Raw genomic sequence first — 17,317 nt, 5'->3', positions numbered from 1 at the left:
GCACAGACGATTGTACCGCTCACAGTGCTCTCTTAGCGCCGCTTCTGCCGAAAGAAGCCCGGCAGCGGCTCTTAGCTCCGGGGAGCATCGTACCTTCGTCTTTAGCGTCTTTTGTGGTCTACATCCTAGCAGAAAGCTTTTCCACTCTGTCTGGCTAGGAAAACCTGCGGGACCACAGAAAACATCTCCCATCGTGTTCTGGACGTTGCACGGAGGTCTGCCAAGTGTTTGACAAGAAGGAAAGAAAAGTTGTCCAAAACAGCTTCCAGTCGAATATTCATGTGATTGGAAACGTCAGGAAAGTGTAAGGTACTGTTTTCTATCAGTTGGCAAGCTGCGCACACAATCCCAGTGTTGTACAGCTTCCTTCTTCACCTTTCCGATGCTGCCGCTCTCTCTGGCTCCCGGAGCCGAAGAAGCGGCTTCTTCGCGCACAGACGATTGTACCGCTCACAGTGCTCTCTTAGCGCCGCTTCTGCCGAAAGAAGCCCGGGAGCGGCTCTTAGCTCCGGAGAGCATCGTACCTTCGTCTTTAGCGTCTTTTGTGGTCTACATCCTAGCAGAAAGCTTTTCCACTCTGTCTGGCAAGGAAAACCTGCGGGAGCACAGAAAACATCTCCCATCGTGTTCTGGACGTTGCCCCGAGATCTGCCAAGTGTTTGGCATGAAGGAAAGAAAAGTTGTCCAAAACAGCTTCCAATCGAATATTCATGTGATTGGAAACGTCAGGAAAGTGTAAGGTACTGTTTTCTATCAGTTGGCAAGCTGCGCACACAATCCCAGTGTTGTACAGCTTCCTTCTTCACCTTTCCGATGCTGCCGCTCTCTCCGGCTCCCGGAGCCGAAGAAGCGGCTTCTTCGCGCACAGACGATTGTACCGCTCACAGTGCTCTCTTAGCGCCGCTTCTGCCGAAAGAAGCCCGGGAGCGGCTCTTAGCTCCGGAGAGCATCGTACCTTCGTCTTTAGCGTCTTTTGTGGTCTACATCCTAGCAGAAAGCTTTTCAACTCTGTCTGGCAAGGAAAACCTGCGGGAGCACAGAAAACATCTCCCATCGTGTTCTGGACGTTGCACGGAGGTCTGCCAAGTGTTTGACAAGAAGGAAAGAAAAGTTGTCCAAAACAGCTTCTTATCGAATATTCATGTGATTAGAAACGTCAGGAAAGTGTAAGGTACTGTTTTCTATCAGTTGGCAAGCTGCGCACACAATCCCAGTGTTGTACAGCTTCCTTCTTCACCTTTCCGATGCTGCCGCTCTCTCCGGCTCCCGGAGCCGAAGAAGCGGCTTCTTCGCCCACAGACGATTGTACCGCTCACAGTGCTCTCTTAGCGCCGCTTCTGCCGAAAGAAGCCCGGGAGCGGCTCTTAGCTCCGGAGAGCATCGTACCTTCGTCTTTAGCGTCTTTTGTGGTCTACATCCTAGCAGAAAGCTTTTCCACTCTGTCTGGCAAGGAAAACCTGCGGGAGCACAGAAAACATCTCCCATCGTGTTCTGGACGTTGCCCCAAGATCTGCCAAGTTTTTGGCATGAAGGAAAGAAAAGTTGTCCAAAACAGCTTCCAATCGAATATTCATGTGATTGGAAACGTCAGGAAAGTGTAAGGTACTGTTTTCTATCAGTTGGCAAGCTGCGCACACAATCCCAGTGTTGTACAGCTTCCTTCTTCACCTTTCCGATGCTGCCGCTCTCTCCCGCTCCCGGAGCCGAAGAAGCGGCTTCTTCGCGCAAAGGCGATTCTATCGCTCACAGTGCTCTCTTAGCGCCGCTTCTGCCGAAAGAAGCCCGGGAGCGGCTCTTAGCTCCGGAGAGCATCGTACCTTCGTCTTTAGCGTCTTTTGTGGTCTACATCCTAGCAGAAAGCTTTTCAACTCTGTCTGGCAAGGAAAACCTGCGGGAGCACAGAAAACATCTCCCATCGTGTTCTGGACGTTGCACAGAGGTCTGCCAAGTGTTTGACAAGAAGGAAAGAAAAGTTGTCCAAAACAGCTTCTTATCGAATATTCATGTGATTGGAAACGTCAGGAAAGTGTAAGGTACTGTTTTCTATCAGTTGGCAAGCTGCGCACACAATCCCAGTGTTGTACAGCTTCCTTCTTCACCTTTCCGATGCTGCCGCTCTCTCCGGCTCCCGGAGCCGAAGAAGCGGCTTCTTCGCGCACAGACGATTGTACCGCTCACAGTGCTCTCTTAGCGCCGCTTCTGCCGAAAGAAGCCCGGCAGCGGCTCTTAGCTCCGGGGAGCATCGTACCTTCGTCTTTAGCGTCTTTTGTGGTCTACATCCTAGCAGAAAGCTTTTCCACTCTGTCTGGCTAGGAAAACCTGCGGGACCACAGAAAACATCTCCCATCGTGTTCTGGACGTTGCACGGAGGTCTGCCAAGTGTTTGACAAGAAGGAAAGAAAAGTTGTCCAAAACAGCTTCCAATCGAATATTCATGTGATTGGAAACGTCAGGAAAGTGTAAGGTACTGTTTTCTATCAGTTGGCAAGCTGCGCACACAATCCCAGTGTTGTACAGCTTCCTTCTTCACCTTTCCGATGCTGCCGCTCTCTCCGGCTTTCGGAGCCGAAGAAGCGGCTTCTTCGCGCACAGACGATTGTACCGCTCACAGTGCTCTCTTAGCGCCGCTTCTGCCGAAAGAAGCCCGGGAGCGGCTCTTAGCTCCGGAGAGCATCGTACCTTCGTCTTTAGCGTCTTTTGTGGTCTACATCCTAGCAGAAAGCTTTTCCACTCTGTCTGGCAAGGAAAACCTGCGGGAGCACAGAAAACACCTCCCATCGTGTTCTGGACGTTGCACGGACGTCTGCCAAGTGTTTGGCATGAAGGAAAGAAAAGTTGTCCAAAACAGCTTCCAATCGAATATTCATGTGATTGGAAACGTCAGGAAAGTGTAAGGTACTGTTTTCTATCAGTTGGCAAGCTGCGCACACAATCCCAGTGTTGTACAGCTTCCTTCTTCACCTTTCCGATGCTGCCGCTCTCTCCGGCTCCCGGAGCCGAAGAAGCGGCTTCTTCGCGCACAGACGATTGTACCGCTCACAGTGCTCTCTTAGCGCCGCTTCTGCCGAAAGAAGCCCGGGAGCGGCTCTTAGCTCCGGAGAGCATCGTACCTTCGTCTTTAGCGTCTTTTGTGCTCTACATCCTAGCAGAAAGCTTTTCAACTCTGTCTGGCAAGGAAAACCTGCGGGAGCACAGAAAACATCTCCCATCGTGTTCTGGACGTTGCACGGACGTCTGCCAAGTGTTTGACAAGAAGGAAAGAAAAGTTGTCCAAAACAGCTTCTTATCGAATATTCATGTGATTGGAAACGTCAGGAAAGTGTAAGGTACTGTTTTCTATCAGTTGGCAAGCTGCGCACACAATCCCAGTGTTGTACAGCTTCCTTCTTCACCTTTCCGATGCTGCCGCTCTCTCCGGCTCCCGGAGCCGAAGAAGCGGCTTCTTCGCGCAAAGACGATTCTATCGCTCACAGTGCTCTCTTAGCGCCGCTTCTGCCGAAAGAAGCCCGGGAGCGGCTCTTAGCTCCGGAGAGCATCGTACCTTCGTCTTTAGCGTCTTTTGTGGTCTACATCCTAGCAGAAAGCTTTTCCACTCTGTCTGGCAAGGAAAACCTGCGGGAGCACAGAAAACATCTCCCATCGTGTTCTGGACGTTGCCCCGAGATCTGCCAAGTGTTTGGCATGAAGGAAAGAAAAGTTGTCCAAAACAGCTTCCAATCGAATATTCATGTGATTGGAAACGTCAGGAAAGTGTAAGGTACTGTTTTCTATCAGTTGGCAAGCTGCGCACACAATCCCAGTGTTGTACAGCTTCCTTCTTCACCTTTCCGATGCTGCCGCTCTCTCCGGCTCCCGGAGCCGAAGAAGCGGCTTCTTCGCGCACAGACGATTGTACCGCTCACAGTGCTCTCTTAGCGCCGCTTCTGCCGAAAGAAGCCCGGGAGCGGCTCTTAGCTCCGGAGAGCATCGTACCTTCGTCTTTAGCGTCTTTTGTGGTCTACATCCTAGCAGAAAGCTTTTCAACTCTGTCTGGCAAGGAAAACCTGCGGGAGCACAGAAAACATCTCCCATCGTGTTCTGGACGTTGCACGGACGTCTGCCAAGTGTTTGACAAGAAGGAAAGAAAAGTTGTCCAAAACAGCTTCTTATCGAATATTCATGTGATTAGAAACGTCAGGAAAGTGTAAGGTACTGTTTTCTATCAGTTGGCAAGCTGCGCACACAATCCCAGTGTTGTACAGCTTCCTTCTTCACCTTTCCGATGCTGCCGCTCTCTCCGGCTCCCGGAGCCGAAGAAGCGGCTTCTTCGCCCACAGACGATTGTACCGCTCACAGTGCTCTCTTAGCGCCGCTTCTGCCGAAAGAAGCCCGGGAGCGGCTCTTAGCTCCGGAGAGCATCGTACCTTCGTCTTTAGCGTCTTTTGTGGTCTACATCCTAGCAGAAAGCTTTTCCACTCTGTCTGGCAAGGAAAACCTGCGGGAGCACAGAAAACATCTCCCATCGTGTTCTGGACGTTGCACGGACGTCTGCCAAGTGTTTGACAAGAAGGAAAGAAAAGTTGTCCAAAACAGCTTCCAATCGAATATTCATGTGATTGGAAACGTCAGGAAAGTGTAAGGTACTGTTTTCTATCAGTTGGCAAGCTGTGCACACAATCCCAGTGTTGTACAGCTTCCTTCTTCACCTTTCCGATGCTGCCGCTCTCTCCGGCTCCCGGAGCCGAAGAAGCGGCTTCTTCGCGCAAAGACGATTGTACCGCTCACAGTGCTCTCCTTAACGCGGCTTCTGCCGAAAGAAGCCCGGGAGCGGCTCTTAGCTCCGGAGAGCATCGTACCTTCGTCTTTAGCGTCTTTTGTGGTCTACATCCTAGCAGAAAGCTTTTCCATTCTGTCTGGCAAGAAAAACCTGCGGGAGCACAGAAAACATCTCCCATCGTGTTCTGGACGTTGCACGGAGGTCTGCCAAGTGTTTGGCATGAAGGAAAGAAAAGTTGTCCAAAACAGCTTCCAATCGAATATTCATGTGATTGGAAACGTCAGAAAAGTGTAAGGTACTGTTTTCTATCAGTTGGCAAGCTGCGCACACAATCCCAGTGTTGTACAGCTTCCTTCTTCACCTTTCCGATGCTGCCGCTCTCTCCGGCTCCCGGAGCCGAAGAAGCGGCTTCTTCGCGCACAGACGATTGTACCGCTCACAGTGCTCTCTTAGCGCCGCTTCTGCCGAAAGAAGCCCGGGAGCGGCTCTTAGCTCCGGAGAGCATCGTACCTTCGTCTTTAGCGTCTTTTGTGGTCTACATCCTAGCAGAAAGCTTTTCCACTCTGTCTGGCAAGGAAAACCTGCGGGAGCACAGAAAACATCTCCCATCGTGTTCTGGACGTTGCACGGACGTCTGCCAAGTGTTTGACAAGAAGGAAAGAAAAGTTGTCCAAAACAGCTTCCAATCGAATATTCATGTGATTGGAAACGTCAGGAAAGTGTAAGGTACTGTTTTCTATCAGTTGGCAAGCTGCGCACACAATCCCAGTGTTGTACAGCTTCCTTCTTCACCTTTGCGATGCTGCCGCTCTCTCCGGCTCCCGGAGCCGAAGAAGCGGCTTCTTCGCGCACAGACGATTGTACCGCTCACAGTGCTCTCTTAGCGCCGCTTCTGCCGAAAGAAGCCCGGGAGCGGCTCTTAGCTCCGGAGAGCATCGTACCTTCGTCTTTAGCGTCTTTTGTGGTCTACATCCTAGCAGAAAGCTTTTCAACTCTGTCTGGCAAGGAAAACCTGCGGGAGCACAGAAAACATCTCCCATCGTTTTCTGGACGTTGCACGGACGTCTGCCAAGTGTTTGACAAGAAGGAAAGTAAAGTTGTCCAAAACAGCTTCTTATCGAATATTCATGTGATTGGAAACGTCAGGAAAGTGTAAGGTACTGTTTTCTATCAGTTGGCAAGCTGCGCACACAATCCCAGTGTTGTACAGCTTCCTTCTTCACCTTTGCGATGCTGCCGCTCTCTCCGGCTCCCGGAGCCGAAGAAGCGGCTTCTTCGCGCACAGACGATTGTACCGCTCACAGTGCTCTCTTAGCGCCGCTTCTGCCGAAAGAAGCCCGGGAGCGGCTCTTAGCTCCGGAGAGCATCGTACCTTCGTCTTTAGCGTCTTTTGTGGTCTACATCCTAGCAGAAAGCTTTTCCACTCTGTCTGGCAAGGAAAACCTGCGGGAGCACAGAAAACATCTCCCATCGTGTTCTGGACGTTGCACGGAGGTCTGCCAAGTGTTTGACAAGAAGGAAAGAAAAGTTGTCCAAAACAGTTTCCAATCGAATATTCATGTGATTGGAAACGTCAGGAAAGTGTAAGGTACTGTTTTCTATCAGTTGGCAAGCTGCGCACACAATCCCAGTGTTGTACAGCTTCCTTCTTCACCTTTCCGATGCTGCCGCTCTCTCTGGCTCCCGGAGCCGAAGAAGCGGCTTCTTCGCGCAAAGATGATTGTACCGCTCACAGTGCTCTCTTAGCGCCGCTTCTGCCGAAAGAAGCCCGGGAGCGGCTCTTAGCTCCGGAGAGCATCGTACCTTCGTCTTTAGCGTCTTTTGTGCTCTACATCCTAGCAGACAGCTTTTCCACTCTGTCTGGCAAGGAAAACCTGCGGGAGCACAGAAAACATCTCCCATTGTGTTCTGGACGTTGCCCCGAGATCTGCCAAGTGTTTGGCATGAAGGAAAGAAAAGTTGTCCAAAACAGCTTCCAATCGAAGATTCATGTGATTGGAAACGTCAGGAAAGTGTAAGGTACTGTTTTCTATCTGTTGGCAAGCTGCGCACACAATCCCAGTGTTGTACAGCTTCCTTCTTCACCTTTCCGATGCTGCCGCTCTCTCCGGCTCCCGGAGCCGAAGAAGCGGCTTCTTCGCGCACAGACGATTGTACCGCTCACAGTGCTCTCTTAGCGCCGCTTCTGCCGAAAGAAGCCTGGGAGCGGCTCTTAGCTCCGGAGAGCATCATACCTTCGTCTTTAGCGTCTTTTGTGCTCTACATCCTAGCAGAAAGCTTTTCAACTCTGTCTGGCAAGGAAAACCTGCGGGAGCACAGAAAACATCTCCCATCGTCTTCTGGACGTTGCACGGACGTCTGCCAAGTGTTTGACAAGAAGGAAAGAAAAGTTGTCCAAAACAGCTTCCAATCGAAAATTCATGTGATTGGAAACGTCAGGAAAGTGTAAGGTACTGTTTTCTATCAGTTGGCAAGCTGCGCACACAATCCCAGTGTTGTACAGCTTCCTTCTTCACCTTTCCGATGCTGCCGCTCTCTCCGGCTCCCGGAGCCGAAGAAGCGGCTTCTTCGCACAAAGACGATTGTATCGCTCACAGTGCTCTCTTAGCGCCGCTTCTGCCGAAAGAAGCCCGGGAGCGGCTCTTAGCTCCGGAGAGCATCGTACCTTCGTCTTTAGCGTCTTTTGTGGTCTACATCCTAGCAGAAAGCTTTTCCACTCTGTCTGGCAAGGAAAACCTGCGGGAGCACAGAAAACATCTCCCATCGTGTTCTGGATGTTGCCCCGAGGTCTGCCAAGTGTTTGGCATGAAGGAAAGTAAAGTTGTCCAAAACAGCTTCCAATCGAATATTCATGTGATTGGAAACGTCAGGAAAGTGTAAGGTACTGTTTTCTATCAGTTGGCAAGCTGCGCACACAATCCCAGTGTTGTACAGCTTCCTTCTTCACCTTTCCGATGTTGCCGCTCTCTCCGGCTCCCGGAGCTGAAGAAGCGGCTTCTTCGCGCATAGACAATTGTACTGCTCACAGTGCTCTCTTAGCGCCGCTTCTGCCAAAAGAAGCCCGGGAGCGGCTCTTAGCTCCGGAGAGCATCGTACCTTCGTCTTTAGCGTCTTTTGTGGTCTACATCCTAGCAGAAAGCTTTTCCACTCTGTCTGGCAAGGAAAACCTGCGGGAGCACAGAAAACATCTCCCATCGTGTTCTGGACGTTGCACGGACGTCTGCCAAGTGTTTGACAAGAAGGAAAGAAAAGTTGTCCAAAACAGCTTCCAATCGAATATTCATGTGATTGGAAACGTCAGGAAAGTGTAAGGTACTGTTTTCTATCAGTTGGCAAGCTGCGCACACAATCCCAGTGTTGTACAGCTTCCTTCTTCACCTTTCCGATGCTGCCGCTCACTCCGGCTCCCGGAGCCGAAGAAGCGGCTTCTTCGCGCAAAGACGATTGTACCGCTCACAGTGCTCTCCTTAACGCGGCTTCTGCCGAAAGAAGCCCGGGAGCGGCTCTTAGCTCCGGAGAGCATCGTACCTTCGTCTTTAGCGTCTTTTGTGGTCTACATCCTAGCAGAAAGCTTTTCCACTCTGTCTGGCAAGGAAAACCTGCGGGAGCACAGAAAACATCTCCCATCGTGTTCTGGACGTTGCACGGAGGTCTGCCAAGTGTTTGGCATGAAGGAAAGAAAAGTTGTCCAAAACAGCTTCCAATCGAATATTCATGTGATTGGAAACGTCAGAAAAGTGTAAGGTACTGTTTTCTATCAGTTGGCAAGCTGCGCACACAATCCCAGTGTTGTACAGCTTCCTTCTTCACCTTTCCGATGCTGCCGCTCTCTCCGGCTCCCGGAGCCGAAGAAGCGGCTTCTTCGCGCACAGACGATTGTACCGCTCACAGTGCTCTCTTAGCGCCGCTTCTGCCGAAAGAAGCCCGGGAGCGGCTCTTAGCTCCGGAGAGCATCGTACCTTCGTCTTTAGCGTCTTTTGTGGTCTACATCCTAGCAGAAAGCTTTTCCACTCTATCTGGCAAGGAAAACCTGCGGGAGCACAGAAAACATCTCCCATCGTGTTCTGGACGTTGCACGGAGGTCTGCCAAGTGTTTGACAAGAAGGAAAGTAAAGTTGTCCAAAACAGCTTCCAATCGAAGATTCATGTGATTGGAAACGTCAGGAAAGTGTAAGGTACTGTTTTCTATCAGTTGGCAAGCTGCGCACACAATCCCAGTGTTGTACAGCTTCCTTCTTCACCTTTCCGATGCTGCCGCTCTCTCCGGCTCCCGGAGCCGAAGAAGCGGCTTCTTCGCGCACAGACGATTGTACCGCTCACAGTGCTCTCTTAGCGCCGCTTCTGCCGAAAGAAGCCTGGGAGCGGCTCTTAGCTCCGGAGAGCATCGTGCCTTCGTCTTTAGCGTCTTTTGTGGTCTACATCCTAGCAGAAAGCTTTTCCACTCTGTCTGGCAAGGAAAACCTGCGGGAGCACAGAAAACATCTCCCATCGTGTTCTGGACGTTGCCCCGAGATCTGCCAAGTTTTTGGCATGAAGGAAAGAAAAGTTGTCCAAAACAGCATCCAATCGAAGATTCATGTGATTGGAAACGTCAGGAAAGTGTAAGGTACTGTTTTCTATCTGTTGGCAAGCTGCGCACACAATCCCAGTGTTGTACAGCTTCCTTCTTCACCTTTCCGATGCTGCCGCTCTCTCCGGCTCCCGGAGCCGAAGAAGCGGCTTCTTCGCGCACAGACGATTGTACCGCTCACAGTGCTCTCTTAGCGCCGCTTCTGCCGAAAGAAGCCCGGCAGCGGCTCTTAGCTCCGGGGAGCATCGTACCTTCGTCTTTAGCGTCTTTTGTGGTCTACATCCTAGCAGAAAGCTTTTCCACTCTGTCTGGCTAGGAAAACCTGCGGGACCACAGAAAACATCTCCCATCGTGTTCTGGACGTTGCACGGAGGTCTGCCAAGTGTTTGACAAGAAGGAAAGAAAAGTTGTCCAAAACAGCTTCCAATCGAATATTCATGTGATTGGAAACGTCAGGAAAGTGTAAGGTACTGTTTTCTATCAGTTGGCAAGCTGCGCACACAATCCCAGTGTTGTACAGCTTCCTTCTTCACCTTTCCGATGCTGCCGCTCTCTCCGGCTTTCGGAGCCGAAGAAGCGGCTTCTTCGCGCACAGACGATTGTACCGCTCACAGTGCTCTCTTAGCGCCGCTTCTGCCGAAAGAAGCCCGGGAGCGGCTCTTAGCTCCGGAGAGCATCGTACCTTCGTCTTTAGCGTCTTTTGTGGTCTACATCCTAGCAGAAAGCTTTTCCACTCTGTCTGGCAAGGAAAACCTGCGGGAGCACAGAAAACACCTCCCATCGTGTTCTGGACGTTGCACGGACGTCTGCCAAGTGTTTGGCATGAAGGAAAGAAAAGTTGTCCAAAACAGCTTCCAATCGAATATTCATGTGATTGGAAACGTCAGGAAAGTGTAAGGTACTGTTTTCTATCAGTTGGCAAGCTGCGCACACAATCCCAGTGTTGTACAGCTTCCTTCTTCACCTTTCCGATGCTGCCGCTCTCTCCGGCTCCCGGAGCCGAAGAAGCGGCTTCTTCGCGCACAGACGATTGTACCGCTCACAGTGCTCTCTTAGCGCCGCTTCTGCCGAAAGAAGCCCGGGAGCGGCTCTTAGCTCCGGAGAGCATCGTACCTTCGTCTTTAGCGTCTTTTGTGCTCTACATCCTAGCAGAAAGCTTTTCAACTCTGTCTGGCAAGGAAAACCTGCGGGAGCACAGAAAACATCTCCCATCGTGTTCTGGACGTTGCACGGACGTCTGCCAAGTGTTTGACAAGAAGGAAAGAAAAGTTGTCCAAAACAGCTTCTTATCGAATATTCATGTGATTGGAAACGTCAGGAAAGTGTAAGGTACTGTTTTCTATCAGTTGGCAAGCTGCGCACACAATCCCAGTGTTGTACAGCTTCCTTCTTCACCTTTCCGATGCTGCCGCTCTCTCCGGCTCCCGGAGCCGAAGAAGCGGCTTCTTCGCGCAAAGACGATTCTATCGCTCACAGTGCTCTCTTAGCGCCGCTTCTGCCGAAAGAAGCCCGGGAGCGGCTCTTAGCTCCGGAGAGCATCGTACCTTCGTCTTTAGCGTCTTTTGTGGTCTACATCCTAGCAGAAAGCTTTTCCACTCTGTCTGGCAAGGAAAACCTGCGGGAGCACAGAAAACATCTCCCATCGTGTTCTGGACGTTGCCCCGAGATCTGCCAAGTGTTTGGCATGAAGGAAAGAAAAGTTGTCCAAAACAGCTTCCAATCGAATATTCATGTGATTGGAAACGTCAGGAAAGTGTAAGGTACTGTTTTCTATCAGTTGGCAAGCTGCGCACACAATCCCAGTGTTGTACAGCTTCCTTCTTCACCTTTCCGATGCTGCCGCTCTCTCCGGCTCCCGGAGCCGAAGAAGCGGCTTCTTCGCGCACAGACGATTGTACCGCTCACAGTGCTCTCTTAGCGCCGCTTCTGCCGAAAGAAGCCCGGGAGCGGCTCTTAGCTCCGGAGAGCATCGTACCTTCGTCTTTAGCGTCTTTTGTGGTCTACATCCTAGCAGAAAGCTTTTCAACTCTGTCTGGCAAGGAAAACCTGCGGGAGCACAGAAAACATCTCCCATCGTGTTCTGGACGTTGCACGGACGTCTGCCAAGTGTTTGACAAGAAGGAAAGAAAAGTTGTCCAAAACAGCTTCTTATCGAATATTCATGTGATTGGAAACGTCAGGAAAGTGTAAGGTACTGTTTTCTATCAGTTGGCAAGCTGCGCACACAATCCCAGTGTTGTACAGCTTCCTTCTTCACCTTTCCGATGCTGCCGCTCTCTCCGGCTCCCGGAGCCGAAGAAGCGGCTTCTTCGCCCACAGACGATTGTACCGCTCACAGTGCTCTCTTAGCGCCGCTTCTGCCGAAAGAAGCCCGGGAGCGGCTCTTAGCTCCGGAGAGCATCGTACCTTCGTCTTTAGCGTCTTTTGTGGTCTACATCCTAGCAGAAAGCTTTTCCACTCTGTCTGGCAAGGAAAACCTGCGGGAGCACAGAAAACATCTCCCATCGTGTTCTGGACGTTGCACGGACGTCTGCCAAGTGTTTGACAAGAAGGAAAGAAAAGTTGTCCAAAACAGCTTCCAATCGAATATTCATGTGATTGGAAACGTCAGGAAAGTGTAAGGTACTGTTTTCTATCAGTTGGCAAGCTGTGCACACAATCCCAGTGTTGTACAGCTTCCTTCTTCACCTTTCCGATGCTGCCGCTCTCTCCGGCTCCCGGAGCCGAAGAAGCGGCTTCTTCGCGCAAAGACGATTGTACCGCTCACAGTGCTCTCCTTAACGCGGCTTCTGCCGAAAGAAGCCCGGGAGCGGCTCTTAGCTCCGGAGAGCATCGTACCTTCGTCTTTAGCGTCTTTTGTGGTCTACATCCTAGCAGAAAGCTTTTCCATTCTGTCTGGCAAGAAAAACCTGCGGGAGCACAGAAAACATCTCCCATCGTGTTCTGGACGTTGCACGGAGGTCTGCCAAGTGTTTGGCATGAAGGAAAGAAAAGTTGTCCAAAACAGCTTCCAATCGAATATTCATGTGATTGGAAACGTCAGAAAAGTGTAAGGTACTGTTTTCTATCAGTTGGCAAGCTGCGCACACAATCCCAGTGTTGTACAGCTTCCTTCTTCACCTTTCCGATGCTGCCGCTCTCTCCGGCTCCCGGAGCCGAAGAAGCGGCTTCTTCGCGCACAGACGATTGTACCGCTCACAGTGCTCTCTTAGCGCCGCTTCTGCCGAAAGAAGCCCGGGAGCGGCTCTTAGCTCCGGAGAGCATCGTACCTTCGTCTTTAGCGTCTTTTGTGGTCTACATCCTAGCAGAAAGCTTTTCCACTCTGTCTGGCAAGGAAAACCTGCGGGAGCACAGAAAACATCTCCCATCGTGTTCTGGACGTTGCACGGACGTCTGCCAAGTGTTTGACAAGAAGGAAAGAAAAGTTGTCCAAAACAGCTTCCAATCGAATATTCATGTGATTGGAAACGTCAGGAAAGTGTAAGGTACTGTTTTCTATCAGTTGGCAAGCTGCGCACACAATCCCAGTGTTGTACAGCTTCCTTCTTCACCTTTGCGATGCTGCCGCTCTCTCCGGCTCCCGGAGCCGAAGAAGCGGCTTCTTCGCGCACAGACGATTGTACCGCTCACAGTGCTCTCTTAGCGCCGCTTCTGCCGAAAGAAGCCCGGGAGCGGCTCTTAGCTCCGGAGAGCATCGTACCTTCGTCTTTAGCGTCTTTTGTGGTCTACATCCTAGCAGAAAGCTTTTCAACTCTGTCTGGCAAGGAAAACCTGCGGGAGCACAGAAAACATCTCCCATCGTTTTCTGGACGTTGCACGGACGTCTGCCAAGTGTTTGACAAGAAGGAAAGTAAAGTTGTCCAAAACAGCTTCTTATCGAATATTCATGTGATTGGAAACGTCAGGAAAGTGTAAGGTACTGTTTTCTATCAGTTGGCAAGCTGCGCACACAATCCCAGTGTTGTACAGCTTCCTTCTTCACCTTTGCGATGCTGCCGCTCTCTCCGGCTCCCGGAGCCGAAGAAGCGGCTTCTTCGCGCACAGACGATTGTACCGCTCACAGTGCTCTCTTAGCGCCGCTTCTGCCGAAAGAAGCCCGGGAGCGGCTCTTAGCTCCGGAGAGCATCGTACCTTCGTCTTTAGCGTCTTTTGTGGTCTACATCCTAGCAGAAAGCTTTTCCACTCTGTCTGGCAAGGAAAACCTGCGGGAGCACAGAAAACATCTCCCATCGTGTTCTGGACGTTGCACGGAGGTCTGCCAAGTGTTTGACAAGAAGGAAAGAAAAGTTGTCCAAAACAGTTTCCAATCGAATATTCATGTGATTGGAAACGTCAGGAAAGTGTAAGGTACTGTTTTCTATCAGTTGGCAAGCTGCGCACACAATCCCAGTGTTGTACAGCTTCCTTCTTCACCTTTCCGATGCTGCCGCTCTCTCTGGCTCCCGGAGCCGAAGAAGCGGCTTCTTCGCGCAAAGATGATTGTACCGCTCACAGTGCTCTCTTAGCGCCGCTTCTGCCGAAAGAAGCCCGGGAGCGGCTCTTAGCTCCGGAGAGCATCGTACCTTCGTCTTTAGCGTCTTTTGTGCTCTACATCCTAGCAGACAGCTTTTCCACTCTGTCTGGCAAGGAAAACCTGCGGGAGCACAGAAAACATCTCCCATTGTGTTCTGGACGTTGCCCCGAGATCTGCCAAGTGTTTGGCATGAAGGAAAGAAAAGTTGTCCAAAACAGCTTCCAATCGAAGATTCATGTGATTGGAAACGTCAGGAAAGTGTAAGGTACTGTTTTCTATCTGTTGGCAAGCTGCGCACACAATCCCAGTGTTGTACAGCTTCCTTCTTCACCTTTCCGATGCTGCCGCTCTCTCCGGCTCCCGGAGCCGAAGAAGCGGCTTCTTCGCGCACAGACGATTGTACCGCTCACAGTGCTCTCTTAGCGCCGCTTCTGCCGAAAGAAGCCTGGGAGCGGCTCTTAGCTCCGGAGAGCATCATACCTTCGTCTTTAGCGTCTTTTGTGCTCTACATCCTAGCAGAAAGCTTTTCAACTCTGTCTGGCAAGGAAAACCTGCGGGAGCACAGAAAACATCTCCCATCGTCTTCTGGACGTTGCACGGACGTCTGCCAAGTGTTTGACAAGAAGGAAAGAAAAGTTGTCCAAAACAGCTTCCAATCGAAAATTCATGTGATTGGAAACGTCAGGAAAGTGTAAGGTACTGTTTTCTATCAGTTGGCAAGCTGCGCACACAATCCCAGTGTTGTACAGCTTCCTTCTTCACCTTTCCGATGCTGCCGCTCTCTCCGGCTCCCGGAGCCGAAGAAGCGGCTTCTTCGCACAAAGACGATTGTATCGCTCACAGTGCTCTCTTAGCGCCGCTTCTGCCGAAAGAAGCCCGGGAGCGGCTCTTAGCTCCGGAGAGCATCGTACCTTCGTCTTTAGCGTCTTTTGTGGTCTACATCCTAGCAGAAAGCTTTTCCACTCTGTCTGGCAAGGAAAACCTGCGGGAGCACAGAAAACATCTCCCATCGTGTTCTGGATGTTGCCCCGAGGTCTGCCAAGTGTTTGGCATGAAGGAAAGTAAAGTTGTCCAAAACAGCTTCCAATCGAATATTCATGTGATTGGAAACGTCAGGAAAGTGTAAGGTACTGTTTTCTATCAGTTGGCAAGCTGCGCACACAATCCCAGTGTTGTACAGCTTCCTTCTTCACCTTTCCGATGTTGCCGCTCTCTCCGGCTCCCGGAGCTGAAGAAGCGGCTTCTTCGCGCATAGACAATTGTACTGCTCACAGTGCTCTCTTAGCGCCGCTTCTGCCAAAAGAAGCCCGGGAGCGGCTCTTAGCTCCGGAGAGCATCGTACCTTCGTCTTTAGCGTCTTTTGTGGTCTACATCCTAGCAGAAAGCTTTTCCACTCTGTCTGGCAAGGAAAACCTGCGGGAGCACAGAAAACATCTCCCATCGTGTTCTGGACGTTGCACGGACGTCTGCCAAGTGTTTGACAAGAAGGAAAGAAAAGTTGTCCAAAACAGCTTCCAATCGAATATTCATGTGATTGGAAACGTCAGGAAAGTGTAAGGTACTGTTTTCTATCAGTTGGCAAGCTGCGCACACAATCCCAGTGTTGTACAGCTTCCTTCTTCACCTTTCCGATGCTGCCGCTCACTCCGGCTCCCGGAGCCGAAGAAGCGGCTTCTTCGCGCAAAGACGATTGTACCGCTCACAGTGCTCTCCTTAACGCGGCTTCTGCCGAAAGAAGCCCGGGAGCGGCTCTTAGCTCCGGAGAGCATCGTACCTTCGTCTTTAGCGTCTTTTGTGGTCTACATCCTAGCAGAAAGCTTTTCCACTCTGTCTGGCAAGGAAAACCTGCGGGAGCACAGAAAACATCTCCCATCGTGTTCTGGACGTTGCACGGAGGTCTGCCAAGTGTTTGGCATGAAGGAAAGAAAAGTTGTCCAAAACAGCTTCCAATCGAATATTCATGTGATTGGAAACGTCAGAAAAGTGTAAGGTACTGTTTTCTATCAGTTGGCAAGCTGCGCACACAATCCCAGTGTTGTACAGCTTCCTTCTTCACCTTTCCGATGCTGCCGCTCTCTCCGGCTCCCGGAGCCGAAGAAGCGGCTTCTTCGCGCACAGACGATTGTACCGCTCACAGTGCTCTCTTAGCGCCGCTTCTGCCGAAAGAAGCCCGGGAGCGGCTCTTAGCTCCGGAGAGCATCGTACCTTCGTCTTTAGCGTCTTTTGTGGTCTACATCCTAGCAGAAAGCTTTTCCACTCTATCTGGCAAGGAAAACCTGCGGGAGCACAGAAAACATCTCCCATCGTGTTCTGGACGTTGCACGGAGGTCTGCCAAGTGTTTGACAAGAAGGAAAGTAAAGTTGTCCAAAACAGCTTCCAATCGAAGATTCATGTGATTGGAAACGTCAGGAAAGTGTAAGGTACTGTTTTCTATCAGTTGGCAAGCTGCGCACACAATCCCAGTGTTGTACAGCTTCCTTCTTCACCTTTCCGATGCTGCCGCTCTCTCCGGCTCCCGGAGCCGAAGAAGCGGCTTCTTCGCGCACAGACGATTGTACCGCTCACAGTGCTCTCTTAGCGCCGCTTCTGCCGAAAGAAGCCTGGGAGCGGCTCTTAGCTCCGGAGAGCATCGTGCCTTCGTCTTTAGCGTCTTTTGTGGTCTACATCCTAGCAGAAAGCTTTTCCACTCTGTCTGGCAAGGAAAACCTGCGGGAGCACAGAAAACATCTCCCATCGTGTTCTGGACGTTGCACGGAGGTCTGCCAAGTGTTTGACAAGAAGGAAAGAAAAGTTGTCCAAAACAGCTTCCAATCGAATATTCATGTGATTGGAAACGTCAGGAAAGTGTAAGGTACTGTTTTCTATCAGTTGGCAAGCTGCGCACACAATCCCAGTGTTGTACAGCTTCCTTCTTCACCTTTCCGATGCTGCCGCTCTCTCCGGCTCCCGGAGCCGAAGAAGCGGCTTCTTCGCGCACAGACGATTGTACCGGTCACGGGGCTCTCTTAGCGCCGCTTCTGCCGAAAGAAGCCCGGGAGCGGCTCTTAGCTCCGGAGAGCATCGTACCTTCGTCTTTAGCGTCTTTTGTGCTCTACATCCTAGCAGAAAGCTTTTCCACTCTGTCTGGCAAGGAAAACCTGCGGGAGCACAGAAAACATCTCCCATCGTGTTCTGGACGTTGCACGGAGGTCTGCCAAGTGTTTGACAAGAACGAAAGAAAAGTTGTCCAAAACAGCTTCTTATCGAATATTCATGTGATTGGAAACGTCAGGAAAGTGTAAGGTACTGTTTTCTATCAGTTGGCAAGCTGCGCACACAATCCCAGTGTTGTACAGCTTCTTTCTTCACCTTTCCAATGTTGCCGCTCTCTCTGGCTCCCGGAGCCGTAGAAGCGGCTTCTTCGCGCATAGACGATTGTACTGCTCACATCGCTCTCTTAGCGCCGCTTCTGCCGAAAGAAGGCCGGGAGCGGCTCTT

This window comes from Ammospiza nelsoni, chromosome 8 (genome assembly GCF_027579445.1).
Source record: "Ammospiza nelsoni isolate bAmmNel1 chromosome 8, bAmmNel1.pri, whole genome shotgun sequence".
Lineage (NCBI taxonomy): Eukaryota > Metazoa > Chordata > Aves > Passeriformes > Passerellidae > Ammospiza > Ammospiza nelsoni.
The sequence above is the reverse complement of the archived record's forward strand: the minus strand, read 5'-3'. Positions refer to the sequence as shown.